Source organism: Marmota flaviventris, chromosome 7 (genome assembly GCF_047511675.1).
Source record: "Marmota flaviventris isolate mMarFla1 chromosome 7, mMarFla1.hap1, whole genome shotgun sequence".
In the NCBI taxonomy this organism is placed as follows: domain Eukaryota; kingdom Metazoa; phylum Chordata; class Mammalia; order Rodentia; family Sciuridae; genus Marmota; species Marmota flaviventris.
In genome coordinates, this window is record NC_092504.1 from 1,748,443 (window position 1) to 1,768,211 (window position 19,769).

The window sequence follows — 19,769 nt, forward strand, 5'->3', positions numbered from 1 at the left end:
GCTGAGAATTGAACCCTGTGCTTCACACATGCTAGACAAGTGCCCTGCCACTGAGCTACAGCCCTAAAAAAATTTTTTATCTAAAGAATATAGTTTATTTTCAATGCTAATTCCAGAAGGCTGTTTAATAAGTACGCGTATGGATCTTACTTTTCATGAGTGCCAGTTGTATTTGCTTAAGCATCAGACCCTGTAAATACCACAGCCTCCAATTCCTGTTGAGAAACGCCTTGTGAGTGGTGTTCCTTCTAGAGACTGAGCTGTTAATTAACTAAAGGGAGGAGCAAATGTCGAAGTTCGATAAATTCTAATGAGCTTCAACTTGAAACAAGCAACTAGATACATGGGTGCAGCTGGGATTACAGGTGTGCACCCCAGCTCCTCATAATGCCTTAAAAGTGTCCCCTGCTCCTCTAGTGCCTGAAGCCCATTCCTTCACAGCCACAAACAGCCCAGTCATGAGCTGGTGGCCCATTTTAAGTCTTGACCAAAGCTCACTGTCTACAACAAAGGCATGTAGGTAAGAAATAGTAAGTCAACAGGCCCCACAGGTGCCAGGGCTGCATCCTCGGCACCCAGAGCTGGCTCAGTGGGGCTGGTTCCACAGAAGGGCCTGTGTATGGTACAGGACCCCTGGGACAAGCTGAATGCAGCTCCACAGTCCATAGGAGCCCTTCTGAACAGGCCCAGGCTTGGTCCAGCTGGGCATCCTTGAACCCCTGGACACTGGACTTGAATTGTGACCCACCTTGGCCTCCAGAACAAGCCAGAAGGCCCGGGGTGGGCAGGACTGAGAGTACTGTGCTCCAGGGAGCTGATGCTGCAAGGCCTGGACCACAGCCCCGGGGCCCGGCAGAGGAGCAGCAAATGAAAACTATTCCTCAGGGACAGATGCCAAGGCCTGCGGACAGAGCCTGAGCCACAGCTGGGTATTCTAACAATGAGGAGCAGGGTCCCACCCAGGGAGGGGCCCAGTCGAACACCTGGCAAGATACTGGTCACTCCAGTAATCTCTGAACATCCCTCAGCCAGAGCAGAGTCTCAGTACCTGCCTGCGCTGGGCCAAGAGAGAGGGTTGATGACTCTCGAGGGGAGCAATGTGCTTGGCTGCCACCAGGGGTCGCTGCTAGCCATGGACCACAGAGCCAGGATTGGACCATAGAGGCCAGGTTGCGATGCCAAAAGCCCCTGTGGACCTCCGGAGAAGTGGAGGAGTGGAAGGGGGGCTTCAGAGGACAGTCTGAGGAGCCCAGCAGCCTGGGCAGATCCCTGAGGCTCCAGGAGGCGAGCAGCATCTGTGTTCAGCCTATCTGCAGAAAAGCGCCTGGTAGGTGGCAGAAGGCCTTGTGAGCTGTGCAGGCATTCCTAGGCAGGACAATGGCCCGCTGCAAATGGGGACTGGGGGACCTCCCAGCCCTAAGCCTCAGGCCTCTGTCCTTCTCCCTCAGAGTCCTCCAGGCCCCACCCCCTTGTTCCATCCTAGTCAGCTCTTCCAAATCCCATGGATCTCCTGACTGGCCTCCTGGACTACCCCCTTCCACACAGGCACCTCCCAGTTCTGCTTGGACAGATGGTGGGTCCACCACCTCCCAGGGGCCATCCAAGAGCCTGCCAGGCCCACTTCACAGACAAGGGTGCTAAGGCCCACAGGGGTCGGTGCCACTGTCAAGGGAGGCTCTGGCCAGACAGTGTGTGGGCAGCACCTCTGCTGCCCTAGCTGGGGTTGTGGGTGGGGCCTACAGCCCCCAGAGCTTATCATCTGCCAGCAGGGTAGGGGGGTTGGCAGGGCTCCCACCTCTTTGCAGGTCAGAGGTGGACTGAAGAGGGCTACAGAGGCAGAGGGCTGCAGCCAGGCCCCTCCTCACCAGCCCTGCCTACCTGGCCACTCCCATCCCTCTGTGAGCTGCTCAGGAGCCTGTCCCCCACTGGGGCCTCTCTGAGCCAAGCCCAGAGTCTGCCCAGAGAAGGCCCCATGGGGCAGCTAGACGTGTTGGGGCAGCCGGCCTGGCCTGGGGCCGTGCCGAGGACAGCGGCCTCTGGGCAGTATCCTGGGCCAGAGCCTCTCTGCAGGACAAAGGGGCCTTGTGTGTCTGAATGGGTATTTATCCTGGAGCCTGAGTTAACTTGGGGCCACGAGGCCAGGTGGGGGCCCTGGCACTGGCCCTCAGCGGGTAAATATGACCCCAGCTGGGCACACAGCAGTGGGTCTAGACTTCCGAAGCCCAGTGTCCCTGACATCTACGCAGTTGGTGCCCCCAAGGCTTCCTGCCAGGACAGGACATGGAAACAGGGCTGCCCCAGGCACCACCTCCAGGTGCCACAGCAGAGTAGGAAGGGAGGGATCCTCAGGGAGGTGAGCCACAGTGCCCCTGCCCAAGCGAGGGGAGATCCCCAGACCTCTGCTGCCCAGTGCCGTGTCCACCATCTCAGTGCCTGTGCTGAAGGCCACACCATCAGGGGTGCACATGGAGACTGGGCCTAGGAGGGAATTGGGGTCAGAAGAGGTCATGGGGTGGGGCCTGTGATGGGACCAGTGTCCAAAAAGAAAGGAGACCAGAGCTGCCACGTGAGGACACAGCAAGGAGGTGGTGTTGGCCGGCCAGGGAGCCTGCGCAGACCCGGGTATGCTGACCCTGCCTCAGACGCCCAGCCCCCAACAGAGACAAGCCTGCTGTGGGAGACCCCGGGCAGTGGAGCACAGTAAGAGCCCACCATGGGAAGGTGGGCTGCCTGGCCCCTGGCCCATCCACTGTGTGATCGTCCTCCTGTGGCCACCACCGTCCACAGCCTGGCTGGTGGCTTATGAGAGCTTTAGTCCCACACAGAGAAGCCCAGGTCCCCTCCAAGGGGCCATTGGCAAACATATTGGAGTGGGGCCCTGCCTCTCTCGCTGGTCCAGACCCTGGAGACAGGGCCAAGTGATCACTGCGTCTCCAAGCCCACTGCCCTCCATGCCTCATCCCACCCTGAAAGTCCCAAAGCTGCAGGAAAGGGTGCCCCTGGCCACCTGCAGACCCCACTGTCTCTAGCACCTCCTCCCGAGGCATGTGTTGCCCTAGCCAAGACTGACCCCACTCCCTGGGCCCTCAGAGTCCACAACAGTGAAGGTGGCCGCAGGTGAAGGAGGCACCCATGCGCCTCCTCCAGCCGCACACCCCATACTCAGGAAGGACTCCAGGGGTGTTGGTGCCAGTGACCTGGGCACACAAACCCGGGCTCCAAGTTTCACTGGACCCTTGGGCTGCTCTGGGTGGACTGAGCACAGGACTCTCATCCCCACTGAGAAAGTCCAGCAGGGCAGAGCCTGGCGGGTGGCCACCTAGTAAACGGGGACATGCTGAGGAGTTTCAAGTCCTGTCTCCAGGGCTGCTGGGCTGGACAAAGCCGGAAGAGGGACCGAGTCCTTCCTCAGGTGAGCCAGGGGAAGCCACCTCTCGGGCGTGTGGGGTGGAGGGCATGCTGGTGGGATGCTGCACGTGGCCTGCTGGCCCTGCTCAGAGGCCAGGGCTCCCGCCCCGCCCGCCCTGCTATGGGCCAGGCTGTCACGCTGGCCCAGTAGTTTGCCCAGAAGGCCGGCAGGGGGCGGGGTTGGGCCAGGCTGAGCTCCTCCTGCCCATGTCAGACCAGCTCTCAACTGTCATCCTCTTGTCCCATGACCCTTCACCTGGGCCTCCAGGGACCTTCTCCCCATGGCGTTGAGGGGCCACCTGACCACCAAGTCCTCCCATCAGACCTGAGCAGCTAGCCACAGCTGGGGTCTTAAAGTGGCCTTGCCCCCCCACACCCTCTATCCTAAAGGCCCCCCTGCACTCACCAGGCTTCCAGAAAGCTTGTGCGGACAGAGCCAGGTGACAGTGGGGAGAGCTCAAGTCCCACAAGGGTAGGTATTGATCACATCAGGTACCACTTCCCACTGTGGGACAGGGGTCCTAGGTAAGGCCGGGATGGCCCTGTTGAGACCCCTGGGGGTGGGGGGAAGGCTGTCTTCCTGCAGGGCTTGTGGGGCTTGGCCCCTCACCTCCATGATCCTGTGGGTTGGGCCAGACTCCTCTGAGGAGCACCTCCAGCCTGGCACCAAGGGCACAGGTGCTTGTGAGGAGAACACACCAAGAGTCCCCATACTCACAGCCTCACTCTGCTCCAGGCCACAAAGGGTGAGGGCTTCACATCCCTGCAGGTGGTGTGGGCACATAGCCACCATCCAAGAGGAGGCCTTTCGGGACCCACGCCTCCATCACACCTCCATCACCCTCCATCACCCTCCATCACCTTCATCACCTCCATCACCCTCCATCACCCTCCATCATCCTCCATCATCCTCCATCACACCTCCATCATCCTCCATCACCCTCCATCACCCCTCCATCACCCTCCATCACCCTCCATCACCCTCCATCACCCTCCATCACACCTCCATCACCCTCCATCACCCCTCCACCACACCTCCACCACACCTCCATCACCCCTCCATCACCCCTCCATCACCCTCCATCACCCTCCATCACCCTCCATCACCTTCATCACCTCCATCACACCTCCATCACCCTCCATTACACCTCATCACCCTCCATCACTCTCCATCACCCTCCATCACCCTCCATCACCTTCATCACCTCCATCACTCTCCATCACCCTCTATCACCTTCATCACCTCCATCACTCTCCATCACCCTCCATCACCCTCCATCACACCTCCATCACCCTCCATCACTCTCCATCACCTCCATCACCTTCATCACCTCCATCACACCTCCATCACCCTCCATCACACCTCATCACCCTCCATCACTCTCCATCACCCTCCATCACACCTCCATCACCCTCCATCACTCTCCATCACCCTCCATCACACCTCCATCACCCTCCATCACTCTCCATCACTCTCCATCACCTCCATCACCCTCCATCACTCTCCATCACTCTCCATCACCTCCATCACCTCCATCACTCTCCATCACCCTCCATCACACCTCCATCACTCTCCATCACGTCCATCACCTCCATCACCCTCCATCACCCTCCATCACCCTCCATCACACCTCCATCATCCTCCATCACCCTCCATCACCCTCCATCACCCTCCATCACCTCCATCACCCTCCATCACCCTCCATCACCCTCCATCACTCTCCATCACCCTCCATCACCCTCCATCACCCTCCATCACTCTCCATCACCCTCCATCACCCTCCATCACCCTCCATCACTCTCCATCACCCTCCATCACTCTCCATCACCCTCCATCACACCTCCATCAACCTCCATCACACCTCCAGCACACCTCCATCACCCTCCATCACCCTCCATTACACCTCATCACCCTCCATCACTCTCCATCACCCTCCATCACCCTCCATCACCCGCCATCACACCTCCATCGAGCATCAGCTCTGGCCTCCTGTCTCTGCACCCTGCACACCCCTGCACTGACAGCCCACCCAGGCCAGGCTCACTGGGACCCAGAGCCCCTCCACTGGGGAGATGTTACCTGGGGCTGCACAGGGAGAGGACAGGCTTCTGCTTATTTCTGAGGAAGGAGAAAGCATGGAATGAGTGGGAGACACAGGGGCCTTCAGCCTGTAAAGGAAAGGCTCTTGGGACAGACACAGTGGCACACCGTGTAATCTCAGCAACTGAGGAGGCTTGGGCAAGAGGATCACAAGTTTGAGGCTAGCCTCAGCAATTTAGTGAGGCCTTAAGCAACTTAGTGAGACCCCATCTCAGAATAAAAAGGAAAAAGAGCTGAAAATGTAGCTCAGTGGAAAAGCACTCCGAGTTCACTCCCAATACCATGGAAACAAGGGAGGGGAGGGGAGGACCGGCTTCTATGTGGGTGGACTAGGCTATCTGTGTACTGCTGGTGGCCCTTCTGCTGGTGATCTTGGTGCCAGGCTGGAGGTGCTCCTCAGAGGAGTCTGGCCCAACCCACAGGATCATGGAGGTGAGGGGCCAAGCCCCACAAGCCCTGCAGGAAGACAGCCTTCCCCTCCACCCCCAGGGGGTCTCAGCAGGGCCCTCCTGGGCCTTACCTGGGACCCCTGTCCCACAGTAGGAAGTGGTGCCTGAGGTGACCAATACCCACCCTGGTGGGACTTGAGCTCTTTGGTGAGTCTGCAAACCTCCAAGTCTGTTCACTCCCAAAGAAGCAGGAGAGTGTTGGGAGAATCCTGTCCAGGGGGCTGTCAGCAGAGACCACCGTGGCCCTGCAGGTCTGGGGGGCCCTCCACACAGTGGGTCCAGAACTTTCTGGTGCCCCCAGGAGAGGAGGAGAGCTGGGCAGAGCTGGAGCATGGTAAGCCTGAGGGGGCCCCAGAGGGAGTTTTTTGTGAGTCCTCCCTGATGTGTCCAGCTTGGCAGGATGATTCCAGACCGACTGTGGGGCCAGCACTGCACAGTGCCTCAGGATGAATCAAGGTGTTCCAAGTGCCTTCCTGCAGGCACCTGGCTTCAGGGAGCTGAGAGGGCGCAGAGCTTCTGCCTGGGGTGTCTGGTAGCCTTAGAGCCGCTGCCCCTGTCTAGAACCCCCAGCTCCTGGCCCAGCCTAAATGCTAAGGCCCCTCCAAGTTCCCACAGGTTGATTCCAAAAGGCAGGGAGCCAGGGCTGGGGTGGGCAGGGGCCAGGCCTAAGCTGTGTATAGACTCCCACCTGGTGCCCCGTCCCCGTCAGTCAACAAGGGGCTGGACTCTGGACCCTGAGGCAGCTGTGCACACTGGCCTTGCGTCTGTGCCTTCTGTGCCAGGGTCTGTCCCAGCTGGGCGGGTGTGGAGGTGCAGATGTGACCGGACACAGGAGCGGGGCTGGATTTGTCCACATTGCAGTCACCCAGAGTGGGTTCCAGGTGATCCTCTGTGCCCACCAATATCCTGCTGCTCTTCATAGTGGCCCCATTCCCACCCCACATGCACTCATGGGGGCTCACCTGCCTGCCCCTGAGCTGGGGTGCAGGTTCTCCACCTGTGCCTGACAGGGTTCCCGACAGTTCAAGGCCAGCGCAGCAGGGGGTGTGAAAGGCCTCAGCCCACACAGACAGGCAGCCAGAGGCAGCCAGACACTGTGGTGAAACTGGACATTGCCACAGGGTGCAAGGAGCCCCCACCCCAACTGGCCCAGCAGCTCAGCTGGCAAGCAGGCAGATGGGTGGGCCAGTGTCCATCTGAGAGGTTGGCAGGGCTTGGCTGGGTCTAGCTCTGCACCCTGCCTTTGGACCCCAGGCTGGTCCCTCATCCTTTCTGTCCTGCAGGAAGGTCCTGGGCCCTGTGACCCTCAGGCTTCTCTGGATTTGGAAGGTGACCACCCAGATTAGCTGAGGCCACTGCACAGGCCAGGCACCAAAGCAGCCAGGCCCTGCATGGGCCCAAGACAGGGTGTCTTGTGCTGCAGACCTCAGTGGGGAGGCCTCAAGAATCAGAAACACATGGTGGCCCACTGGGCCCACACCCGGCCCTCAGGCAGCTCACCCACAGAGCCATGCTGGGCTGTAGCTGCTGGCCTTCCTATCCAGCCCCCACCCAGCCTGGAATCCCAGACCCCTCCCCTCAGCCTCCACTAGCTGGCCCTCCAGAGTCCTCCCCTTCCCTGACCCAGCCATCAACACCTGGGGCATAGATGGTGGTGGCAGGGCCCTGCCCCTCACCCCTGCATGGGACACCACTGTGGGCAGTCCCTCTACCATCACATGGGAACTCCTGGCAAAGAGGACTCCTTGGAGGGCCCCGGAGGTGGGGAGAGTGGCCCTGCCAGAATGGACTCCACTCCCAGGGGAGGGTTCCAGTGCCCCTTGGTGTCTAGCTGGCCAAAGAGTCAGAGGGGCTGCCAAGGGGGCCTGTGTCCCTGGGAGGTCCCACCTGGCCCTAGGGCCACTCAAACCAGGCGGGTTGGGGCCAGATCTGCACCCGCCCTGACGTGCCCAAGGTCCTGCCCCCCCACCGGAGGACTCCCTGTGTGCCAGGTGCTGGTTCCTCTGCCAGAAGCATGAGCTCACTCCACCCCCTCGGGCAGGGCGGGCTGAGGCGTCCCCACCCCATAGGCTACGTGACTTGCCCGAGGCCACGAAGCCTTTCTTCAGCTCCCCACCCTGTCCCCCTCCCTACCCCACAGTTTCCTGGAACAGCCCTGGAGACCTGAGCCTGTCGGGTCCTCACATGGACGGGGCAACCCCGGCCAACTCTGACCCAGGAGCAGAGGACGCAGGGAAGGTCCTGCAGGACAGCTAGGTGAGCACCAGGAGAGAGGCCAGGCACAGGCCCAGGGCACCAACGGATGCTGTCCAGGCAGGGGACGTCAGGGGCTGCACCAGGATCTGAAGGAGGAGAGCTCTTCAGCTGGCCCAGGCCCAGGGTGGCCACCCAGCCAGGCAGAGGCTCCCACAGAGCTGGCCATCGGGCCTGTTGTTGTCACATGTGTCTGCTGGGCTCCGCCATTGAAGCAGAAAGTGCCAGGGGCTGTCCCACAGTGCTCCTGGAATCCCCTCCCCACAAGCCCAGAAAGTCCCCTCCTCTGGCTAGGGACAACTGAGCAGGGCCTGAGCAGCCAGGCAGGATCAGAAAGTGCTTCCAGCAGGAGGGGTCCTGGGCCTGGCAGGATGTGGGACCCGGGGGCAAGGGGCTGACAGGGAGGCCTCACCCAGGCGAAGGTGAGGAGACCTGGAGCTGGGCCAGGTGGCAGTATCTCTGGGCCCAGACTGGGGCACTCACCTCTCTAGTTGTCCACTCCAGGGCCAGGCTCCAGACCCCATCTCCTAGTGGAGTCCCAAACCCAAGCATAGAACCAAGGCCCCTGAGTGGAGTCAGCCCCTGTAGACCAGGGACACTACAGTGACCGTTGCCGGTGAGCCAGCCCCCTGTAGGGCAGGGCAGGCCTCCATCCAGCACAGCGAGGGACCCAGGCCACTGCCTGGTGAGCTCTGTCAGGACCCTAGAGCCCAGGAGCCCCTCCCTGAAGAGGATCGTGACCCTCAGGCCTGGTGCCCTTCCAAGGGCTCCTGCTTAGGGAGCCACAGGCCCAGCCCGGCCCAGCTTGGCACTTTCCCGCTGAGACTGAGACGGCTCGGGAGTGCTCCCAGAGCCCGGGCTTGAACTTGAGAGTGGAGAGAGATGAGCACACCAGCCACAGGCCACAGGCACTGGAGCCCAGGGGGCACCCCAAGGACACAAACTCAGAGCAGCATGGCCTCAGGAAGGCCAGGCATGGGGTGACAATGCTGGAGTGGCCATGAACAGCAGTGCTGGGGGTCCCATGTGCTGGCTTGGGGGTAACCCAGTTGCCAGGCCCCAGGCATGATTACTGTCCCTTGACCCTCTAAACACTGGGCTGATCTCAGCCCTGGCCATACTGAGCCCACACCCTGGCCACTCCCAGGCTGTGCCAAGCCTGGCTCCATGGGAGGTGGGCATCTTGGTCATGTCCTACTGGGTCCTTGCTGGGAGGCGCAGCACAGTGCCGGGTACAAGGTCCCAGGAGTCCTGCTGCTGGGGGGTGGGGAGGGGCACACCAGCAAGGATCAGGGCCAGCGTGGAGACGGACAGGCAGCTGGGGGGTAGTGGGATGCTCATGCTGGGGCCCTGCCAGGTCCCCAGCCAGGTTGTTGGAGAGGAGGGCTGGGGGCACTCAGAGGTACGCAGCAGTGCTCAGTGGAAGCCACCTCTCCAGGGCCCAGAACTGGGGCTGCTTAAGGGCTCTGAGACCCAGGGGCACAGGCCATGGCCATGGCAATGCACAAGAGCTGCTGGGGCAGGAAACATCTGCGTCCCCCTCCCCAACCCCAGACCAAGGGGAAGCCAGCAGACAATCAGAGCTGGGGCTGGGGACAGCCTCTGCCCAAGGTTGGGAGGGGCACAGGGCATCCTGGAACCAAGTTCCGTGTGTGATGGGCTAGGGGCTAAGGGACAGATGGAGGACTCCCTGGAGGAGGCAGCCCTCCTGCTGAGAGGCCTTCAGGGCAGGTGTGGGCACCTATAGGCTGGGGAGGCCAGGCCAGGCACCCTGGGGGAGAGATGGCTGCTGTGTCCTAGCCCAGTTCCCCCAGGGCGCTGCCCTTGGACTCCACCAGCAGGAGCCCCCATTCCCCAAGGCTTCATGCATGATTCCTCAGACCCGGAAAGCAGTAGGTGAGGGACCACCCAGGCCCAGGGGAAGGCAGGCAGCATCCTCGGGTCTCCCTGCCCAAGGCTCGGGGTATCCTGGCTGGCCAAAGGCCCTCCACGTGGGGAGCAACTGTGGTGTCTCTGTGACCACTCAGCAAGAACCCCTGGCCCCTTGCCCCTGCCCAGGATGGCTCGTGGGAAGCCCTGGGCTCTGTCCCTTCACCTCCTCCCACAAGGCTCAAGGGCCTCCTTGCTGTGTGCTATAATGGAAGCCACCAAGACAGTCAAGGCAGCTGGGGTCCCATCAATGCTGTCCAAGTCTGCCCCCCCCCCCACTGCCATGCCCAGTGTCAGCGAGATCCGATTTCATGACTCTCCTGGATCCTGCCCCAGAGAGAAGGGAGCACACAACCCAGTGTATTTTAATTATATCTTTGAGGACCACGAGTCCAATTGTTTCCAGATGGAGGCCCTGGACAGGCGTTCTGCCAACCAGGACAGAGGTAGGGGAAAGGGAGCAGACCGCAGGCCACTGCCCAGCTTCTCCAAGGGGTTGGCACTGGACAGGAGAGGCTCTTCTTCAGTCATGCCTTCCGTTTGACATAAGGGGAAACCGAGGCATGGGGTACCAGACTTGAAGCCTTTGGCCTGTCTGGGCATCACAGTGAGATGCAGAGGTTGGTGGCTGGACCCCAGGGCAAGGGCCAGCTGGAACCCAGGGTGTCAAGGACTTGGGTCACACATCAGGAGGGAGTGGGTCTGGCTGTGTTGCCTAGGAAACCTGGATCCACAGGACAGTGCCCTGGCAGTGCCATACACAGAAACTCTCCATCATGGCTCCAGGCAAGTGGGGCCAGTCTCCAAAACCTCCACAGCCAGGTTGCAGATGGATGAGCCTCCCCCAGTCCCAGGGCTCCCTCTAAGCAGCAACAGTGCCCCAAGACCCAGGAGCCTTCTCAGCTAGGTGACCACAGTGGAGGGCCACCAGCTCAAAGCTCAGAAGTGGAAGAGTGCCCTGCTGTGCCCTGCTCAGGAGGACCTGCCCTGGCACTGGGTGGTGGGGAGGAAACACCAGGCAGTCAGCGCTGGAGACCCTGAAAGTCTGCTGTCTAATGAGATTTGCCCCCTCCACCTACCAGGTACTTCTTGCAAGGGGGGCCACCTGGCTTCTGCCCAGAGTCCTCCCTTCCTTAGCCTGGCTGTGCCCCTCCCTAGCTGGGATGGCCTAGGATTGTAGGGGCAGGAGGGTGACAGGCCTAGCTCTCTGCATGCAATCAGGATGGGGGGCAGAAAGGGGCGAGAGACACGGAAACTCCCCTCCACCGCTGTGCTGGTCTGGGGACCCCATCCTTGCCCTACCTGACTGAAGTCAGCAGGCTCAGGACGACTAGATGGCTTCAAGAGGAATGGCAGGTACAAGGCTTCAGAGATGGGACTGGCCGGGCTCCGGGATATAGCTGCATGGCCTAAGTGACCTCCCTCCCTTGGCTGGGGACTGCAGCTAGATGCCAACCTGGTTGGAGGGTACCTGCCCATCAGCCCAGGTCATAGGGCAGTGCCCCAGGAGGCCCCGGTCCTACTGCTGCCTGGCCTGGGTGCCTGCTGTAAAATGGTGGAGAAGGAACAGGCGATCCCATCCATGGCAGCCACGGGGGTCTCTGACAGTGGCACCAGGCAACGGCTTTCTGCACAGCCCCCAAACCGCCCCCCTTTTTTTTGACAGCAGGGATTGAACCCAGGGATTCTTAACCACTGAGCCACATCCCCATCCCTTTTCCATATTTTATTTAGAGACGTGGTCTCTCTGAGTTGCTTAGGGCCTCACTAAGTTGCTGAGGCTGGCTTTGAACTTGAAATCCCCCTGCTTCCGTCTCCTGAGACGCTTGGATTACAGGCCTGAGCCACCACGCCTGGCTACAGCCCCCCTTGGTGTGGCTCCCCCACCCCTGCACTTTCAGTCAAGACCAGCAACCCAAGGTAACCAACAATCCAAGGCAGACCTCGTGAGCACCTGCTGTATACAGCCCCAGCCTGACGCCATGCAGGCCCCCACCAGGGGACCCAAAGAGAGACCTACTTGGCCCCAACAGCCCAGTGGCCTACATGGGCAGTGCTGGCCTGCCTGGAGACCAGGCCAGGATGTACACAGAGGGACCTCTGACCCCAGCCCAAAGGTAACTGGCTGGGTTGGTAGACAGCTGGGTGGACCCCATCCTATCTCCTCATGGGGCCTTGCCTGCCTAATGACCCCAAGATGACCCGAGAGAGTGGGGATCCAGGTTGCGGAGGGAGCCTGAGGTGCCCTGGGCTCTCTGCCCATGTGATCTCTGCTGCCAGGCCTGGGGCACCCCCAGCAGACGTGAGCTCATCCTGCGTCTGCGGGGAGCGGGAGGAGAGGCCGAGCTCCCTGGGCCCACCGAGGGAGGCAGGCGTGGGCGCTGGTTCACACGGTCCAGGCAAGTGACTCACCTCTTCCCACACCCCGTGGCCCCGAGCTCCAGGCAGGGGAACCTGCCCCTGGGGCTGCCCTGGAGCCCACCCATTAATGCCAGCAGCTCCAGACCCCTCTTCAGAGATTGGCTGGACCTCTTTCCCTCTCTCAGTGCTTCGAAGACCACACCTGCCTTCCAGGGGCCAACTCCTAGGGCCCTGCAGGACACGGACATCTGTTCCCACCTTCCATCCTCCACGATCCCAGCCTCCTAGGTGCCAGGCCCTCCACATCCCCTCCCTCCCCCTCCCCTCCCGATGATCCGTCTCCCACACACACTGCATCCCTTTACACGGTAGTATAGACCACCCAGCCACAGAGACATCGGCTGCGGCACCACAGCACCTCTGCAGCCTGCCGCCCACTGTGACACTCTCCATCATTCCCAGGACAGTCACCCTGGCCAGCCACGAGCCAACAGCACCTTCCACCCACTGCTGGCTGCTGTCCATACCCCCACCTGCTGTTCATCCTACTTACCCCCCACTCCTCCCACTTACTGCCACTTGCTGACCGTGAACACTGTCACAGCAGTGCTGGTGATGAGTGACCGCTGGGAGACTGCCAATAGGTGAGCCAAGTGGGGCAGCCCAGCTGGTGGTGACTGGGTCCTGGAGACTGTTCATGAGTGTGGTGAGAGAGCCATTGGGGGCAGCAGGGGTCAGGGTGGGAGGACCCACAACGGGCAGCATTGAGAGAGTTCCAAGGCAGACCTCGTGAGCACCTGCTGTATACAAGTAGAGCATGGGAACTTAGGAAGGGAACTGAGGTCATATTTTCAGCTGCTGGGCCTGAGGGGCAGGAAGATGCCTCAGGGCCTCAGCGGACCTGGGGCAGCTGCACTCAAAGCAAGGGCTGCCTAGGAGCTGACCAGAGTAGGGTGGTGCCCACCTCCCCACGGCCCCATCCACACGGGCCCTGCACACTGGCCTCCACCTGCTTTGCAAGCACAGAGCTGACCTCCTCCTCTCCGTGCACCCCTCCCCCCCAGGTCCCCTCCTTCCACTCAGTACCCCTGCCAGGCATGTGACCATAGGTCCCCACCCGCGCCTCTCCACATAACTCAGGCCACCTGAAGACCACCACCAGAGGCCTTCCGTGACTGGCTGTGAAAAGCTTGGGTTTGAAGTACCCTTCCTTAGATTTCTCAAGGGCTCTGGCCCAGAAGGTCCTCTCCCCTTGGGTGCCACACACACCCCTTTTGGCCATGGACTTCTAGGTTTGGGGCACCAGGCCAGCAGGACCTGCTCGGCAGGCCACACAGGCAAGGAAATGCTGGGCTGGGCATTAGGGTCTCCCGCCTGCTGGGTGAGTCCTCCCCACAGGCTATTCCTGGGCCCGCATTTGAAGGTCCAGATGGAGGAAGGGCACATAGCCCCAGGGCATGAAGGTGGGTCCCCGTCAGGCTCTGCTCCTGCAGCTGGGGCGTTGGCCCGGTGTCCACACTAAAAACACACCTAGCCCCTTTGCAATCTTGGGGAGCCATTGGCTCTGGCCCTTGGCCCACAGTCACAGCTGCCGGAACACAGGAAGGCCCCAGAATCAGTGCTCCAACCTGGACTAGGAGGATGGGTAGGAGCTAGGGCAGAGGCCAGAGGAGGTCACAGGGCACACACCTGGCACTGGGGTGGGGGCAGAGGTGGAGAGGGTGGGACACAGGGAGCTGAACACAGGGCACTGGGGTTCAGTTAAATGGAGCTGGGAAAAAAAGTTTGAACCAATGTCCACTCAAGGGCGTCCCTTGCCAGACCAGGCCTTGGCCAGTCCCGGTCAGAACCGGGGTGGGAAGTGGGGTCCAGCTCTAACGGGTACCTCTTTCCCTCACCTGTGAGGACTAGGCGTGGGAGCAGGAGGGCCCCTCACCTGCGCCTCCCAGGCATAGTCACACCCACCGGTCCCCTGGCAACTGGGAACAGGTCAAGGGGCAGCCAGGACCCTGGAGGTCCAGCCAGGTTCCAACCCCCCACCCCTGGGCTCCTGGGGGTTGGCCATGGCTGCACCTCCTGGGCCTTTGTAAGTGGGTTGCTGGTGGGGGGGCGGGGCTGAGGCCTGAGGAGGAAGGGCTGGCTCAGTCCCTTAGGAAGCCCTGGGGACCCACCCATGCCCCTGCCCCAGCCAGGGCATCACGCCTGCACCCATCCCCCACTCCCAGAACCCTGGCCAGAGGACAAGCTGAGATAAGGTCTGAGGGAGGGGAGGGAGAGGGAGGCCTTGGCCCGCTGTCCTGATTAGCGGCAAATCCCAGGAAGTCTCCACCCCATCCTGAAACCCCATCTCCTAAGCGCACCACCACAACCCATGTTTAGGTCAGGTCAGGCCTGACGGCCCCCTGCACCCCACCTTTCCCACCAGGGTGGCCATGCCCCCACTATAGGGAAGGGAGTAGCATGCCCACCGTGTCTGCTCTGAACCACATGAACCACAGGAGAGCCCCTGGCCACCTGAGCTTCCCGGGCCCAGGCCAGGGTCCCCAGAGAGGTACTCATGAAATGGCATGTGCTTCTCAAGATCCCAAGGGTCTGGACTCTTCCAAGTGGTGTGGGGCCTGCAGGGGAGGTGCCACGTGGCTAGTCGGGGAGCTTGGAGAACCTCGATTCCTGGGAGGTGGGAAGGCAAGGACCAGCCCAGTCAGGTGGCCCCAGGGTGGGGAGCAATATCCATGGGGACACCAGGAATGCCACGGGGGGGACAGGGACCTCCCTGCCCGTCCCATGAGCAGGGTGGCCCCCAGTGGTTCCTGCCCTGCCACAGCCCTCCAGCACAGGGACCAAGGTAGGAAAGGCAACAGGGCCTGGGGCTGGGTACTTGGAGGGACTGTGGGGACAGTCAGGTGCTTCCCAGTCCAAGTAGTCCCCAGGAGAAGTGGGAGGAGGAAGGTCACCTGCCTGTCAGTGGCAGAGCTAGGAGGAATAGAGGACAACAGGGCCTGGGAGAGGGTCATGGGCATCAGCATAGTTGAGGTCACCTGGGTGAGGGGAAGCAGATGCCCTAACAGGGCTGGGGGACAGGGTGGGGGGCCTGGCCGGGACAGGAGGCCACACTGGCTGCGAGATACCAGTAGGCTAGCCCTTGGCTGGCCAGGCAGTGTGCATGGTGCTTCGGGCAGATGACTTAATCACAGGCGGGCTTTGTCCCTGGGCACCGCCCCCCTGCCGGATCCTCCGCCTGGCCGGGCCCCTGGCTGCACGCCCCCCATCCCCAGCTCCTAGCAACCTGCAGTGGAGCATGGGCAAATGGGAGCAGGGCTGGGGGCTCCATCAGGCTGGGAACAGCGCGGGGGTGGCCACGGGGTGCGGCCAGGGTGGATCCACCACGGGCTGGCTCAGGGGACACCCGCCCAGCCTGGCCCGTGCCAGCCCCCGAGGGGGGCATCCTGGGAGTGGCTCCTGGCTGGCATCCTGGCAGAGGAGGTGCCAGGGCCACGGCTGAGGGGGGGCGGGGGCTTTGTAGACTTCTGCCCCCCCTCTTCCTGGGGCCCCCACCCGCCTGATTCTGTCAGAGCCTTAGAAAGAGAGACAAAAGCCCCGGGAGGCCCTGGGAGGGCCGGACACAGGCAGGAGATGGGGTTTTAATGACCAAACTATAGTGTGGGAGCAGAGGCAGCTCATTAACCCTGTCGGGCCCTCACACTGGGCCCACCCCACACTGGCCAGGCCCTCTCCAGGCCTCCTGACCCCCAACCCATGAGACTTGGGGAAGAAGGTGGTCTTACCTCCAAAGACGCATTGCCAGGGGTCCCAGAACTTGCTCCCTGCCCCTTGCAGAGGTTCTGTGCAGGCTGCGGGCGGGGGGTGGGTGCAGCAGGACGCCAGCCTGGAACACCCCGTCCACCCGTCCATCATTACTTCCCCGCAGCCTTCCCGCTTCCTGACCTTGGATCTGAACTCCAGCCAGGGGCACTGGCTGCGTGTGGGAACCCACCCTCCTTGTGGATTGGAGGGTGGAACTGGTGACCCCCAGGTTCTTCTTGGATATCTGCCTCCCAAAAGTGGAGGGAACTGAAGCCCTTGGGGGCATGAGAGGATTCCAGGCCTGGCCTATGGAAGGACAGAGGAGCTGCAGTCGGGGCTGGGAGCCGCAAGGGTCTGCTCTGTAGGGTCAAGTCCAGATGCTGGGTCCCAACAGACCAGCATGGACGACGCTTGCCCCTGTCTGTGCAGGACCTTTTGCCTGTGTCTGCATGGTGAGCAGGCAGGGTGTGCCTGTGGGCCTGTGTACGGTGCCAGGTGGGTCGTGGTGGAGGGCACCTATGTCCAGGCCAGTGCTGGCGCTCCTGTGTCATGAGCAACAGCCACTCCAAAGGGTCACAGGCTCTCCGGAGCCTCCCTGATCTCTGCCCACCACAGTGGCCAGGTTCTGAGCCTCAGGCCACCTCAGGACCCCTGTCCTCTTAGCTGTGGTCTCTCTCTCTAAAAGGAGGTCTGGCCCTGGGATGGGCACCTCACCCCCCACCCCGGGCTGGGCGTCCTGGGACAGGCACTGGACCCTGCCTGCATTGACCAGTCCAAGAGAATGTGACAAATGAGGAAAACTTGGGGCCTTTGCAGAGGCCTGAGCCTGGGAGCCTCTGAGGAGGGTGGTGTCTCTGGGCCTGCCTGGAGTCCTCCCCACCCCTGGAGGACACAGGCCGGGCTGGGTCTCCTCACCTGGGGAATGGGCGCCAGGGGCCTCGAGGTCCTGGGGGGCCAGACCAGGGAGGGACCAGCAGGCCTGGTGGGTCGGGGTGTGGCTGCCAGTGGCCAAGGCACAAACAGCCGGGCTTGTTTCCCCCACGGTTCGCGGGTTTCCAAAAGCCTGAAAAAGGAACGTGGCCGGGAGGCAGCGTGTGGCCGCCGTGAATGGAGCCTGTGAGCCGTCCTGCAGGCTGGCTGGGGGGCCGGGATAAAGGGCCCCAGTCATGCTGCTGGGCTGGCCCAGCGCGAGTGTGCTAAGTTGAAGCTATAAATTACCCACGGCCATGGCCAGCGCCACCGCAGGGCGGGCGGGGCGGCTGGGAGGGGGCGCGGGCTCTGTAAATCGGCCCTTTCACCGCTGGAGGCCGGGCACGAAAGAAAAACTTTGTTTTATTAAAGCAACATCAGGGTTGTGGCTGCCCGGCCGAGAGGCGCCGACAGAGGGGCTGGGCACCAGGCAGGCGGGGGCTCCTGCCGCACCCGGAGCCTCACAGAAAGGCCCCTTCAGGAGTGGCTGGCTCCAGGCATGGGAGCCAGGTGGGGGGCTTGCTGCCGCACCCCAACCCTAAAGGCTCACAGCCTCCACCTTGCCCCACAGCCAAGACTTGCTTGGGCCCCCCAGAGCTCCAGCTAGCCTGTGACCAGTCAGCAGGTCAGGGCCCAGAGCAGGGTCCCAGGGCAGCCACCTCACCCTCTACCCAGCGTTCCCTCAGTCAGAGCTGGGTGCCCAGATGGCTGGGGCAGATGACCAGGCCTCGGGCTCACCCACTGGACTCAGGCCCTGTCTGGTAGCGTGGGTATTGATTGTGGTGGCCCAAACACAGGGCAGCACCCATTGGGACAAAAACTGCTCCTACAGCTAGGACCTTCCCAGGATCCGGGGGAACCAGGGGGCCCAAGGGAGAAATGGGAGAGGGCTTTGGGAGCCTGTGGTAACAGACCCCTCAGTGGAAACGAGTGGAGACTGGTGGCTGGTCTGACTCCCCACCCGGCCATGGTGCTCTGAGGCCCTGTGACGTGATGGGCAGGTCTGGGAGACCCAGGGCCTGAGTGTGAACCTGGGGCTGGCTCCTGCCCACACCTCATCCTCATGGGAGGCTGACACCCCCTGACCCGCTACCCCTGTGCTTGTTCCTGCAGCATCTCCCTGAATGGAGCCCTCTGCCCCTGTCCTCATGCCCCATCCTTCTCTGAGCCTCCTAGGAACCTCCCTGGCCCCACGGTCACAGTGGGGCTGCAGCCCAGGCTGGCCTCACTTTCATGGTATTAGCCACGCGGCTTCCCTACTCCCTGCCCCACTAGAAGGCAGGCCTAGTCCTCTTCTGACCCACCAAGGGACAAAGGAGATGGGTACATGGAACAAGCAGGATCCTGTGGAGGGGCCCAGCCTTCGAGATGGGCAGGGCGACGTGTCCAGGGCAGGGGGGATCTCCAGACTTCTGGCAGGTGCTATTGGCTGTGCCCTGTGCCCTCTGGGCTTCGAAGACCCTCTAGCTGAAGACAGGTGTCGCGACGGCAAAAGGTGCGACTCCCGCAGTCCAGGGGAGAAACAAAGAATGTCCACACACTTCTGCCCTGGTCAGTGCTTTCTTCCCTCAGATCACTCCATACAATTTCACTCTATAGGTTCTTTTTTTTTTTCCCCCAAATATTTATTTATTTATTTTTAGTTTTCAGCAGACACAACATCTTTGTATGTGGCGCTGAGGATCGAACCCGGGCCGCACGCATGCCAGGCGAGCGCGCTACCGCTTGAGCCACATCCCCAGCCCCTCTATAGGTTCTTAATCAAGAAGACCGCAATCCTTAATGCTAGTCTCTGCAGTAGCCATAATCAGTTCACGGCAAACCATTCTTGATTAATTCCAAGCACCGCAAACACACTTAATCGTGACAGGCTCATGACAGACATGCCCTCTGCGTGCCAAGTTCAAGTGTCAGATCAAAAGTCTCAAGCCTTAGGCTCTAAGTCCAGCAGACACACACTCACTCAGACCAGATGCACACTCACTCAGACCAGATGCACACTCACTCAGACCGCAGTGATCAGGCCAGGAACCCAGGCAGGCTTCTCCTGGGGTGGAGCTGACCGCTGGCTGAGGAGGCTCTCCCCAGGGCCAAGATGTGGCTGTAGAGTTTGAGGGTGGTGAGGAAGATGCAGAGGATCAGCAACGATGAAAAGTGTTGGGATGTCAGTCCAGGTCCTCATCAGGCTCTCGGCGTGAGGGCATCAGTGTCGGCTGGCTGAATGTCTGTTCTCTTGGTCCATTATTTATACCAAATTTGGGGGATTTTGACCCCCTTTCAATCCTTATCAGCTGCCACCAGGATTTCCCAGTGACATCATTTACCCTGGGGTTAAAACATCTGGTCTGGTGGTCCCCACCCTGATTTTCTTGCCTTTCCCCCTTATTGGGGGCAAGGACAACATACCAGAGGCTTCACTCTGAGTTTGTCAGGGTGGGGAGAAGTGACTTCTTTGTGCCTGAGGGCCATACTGGAGGGCTCCATAGTCGTGCCTG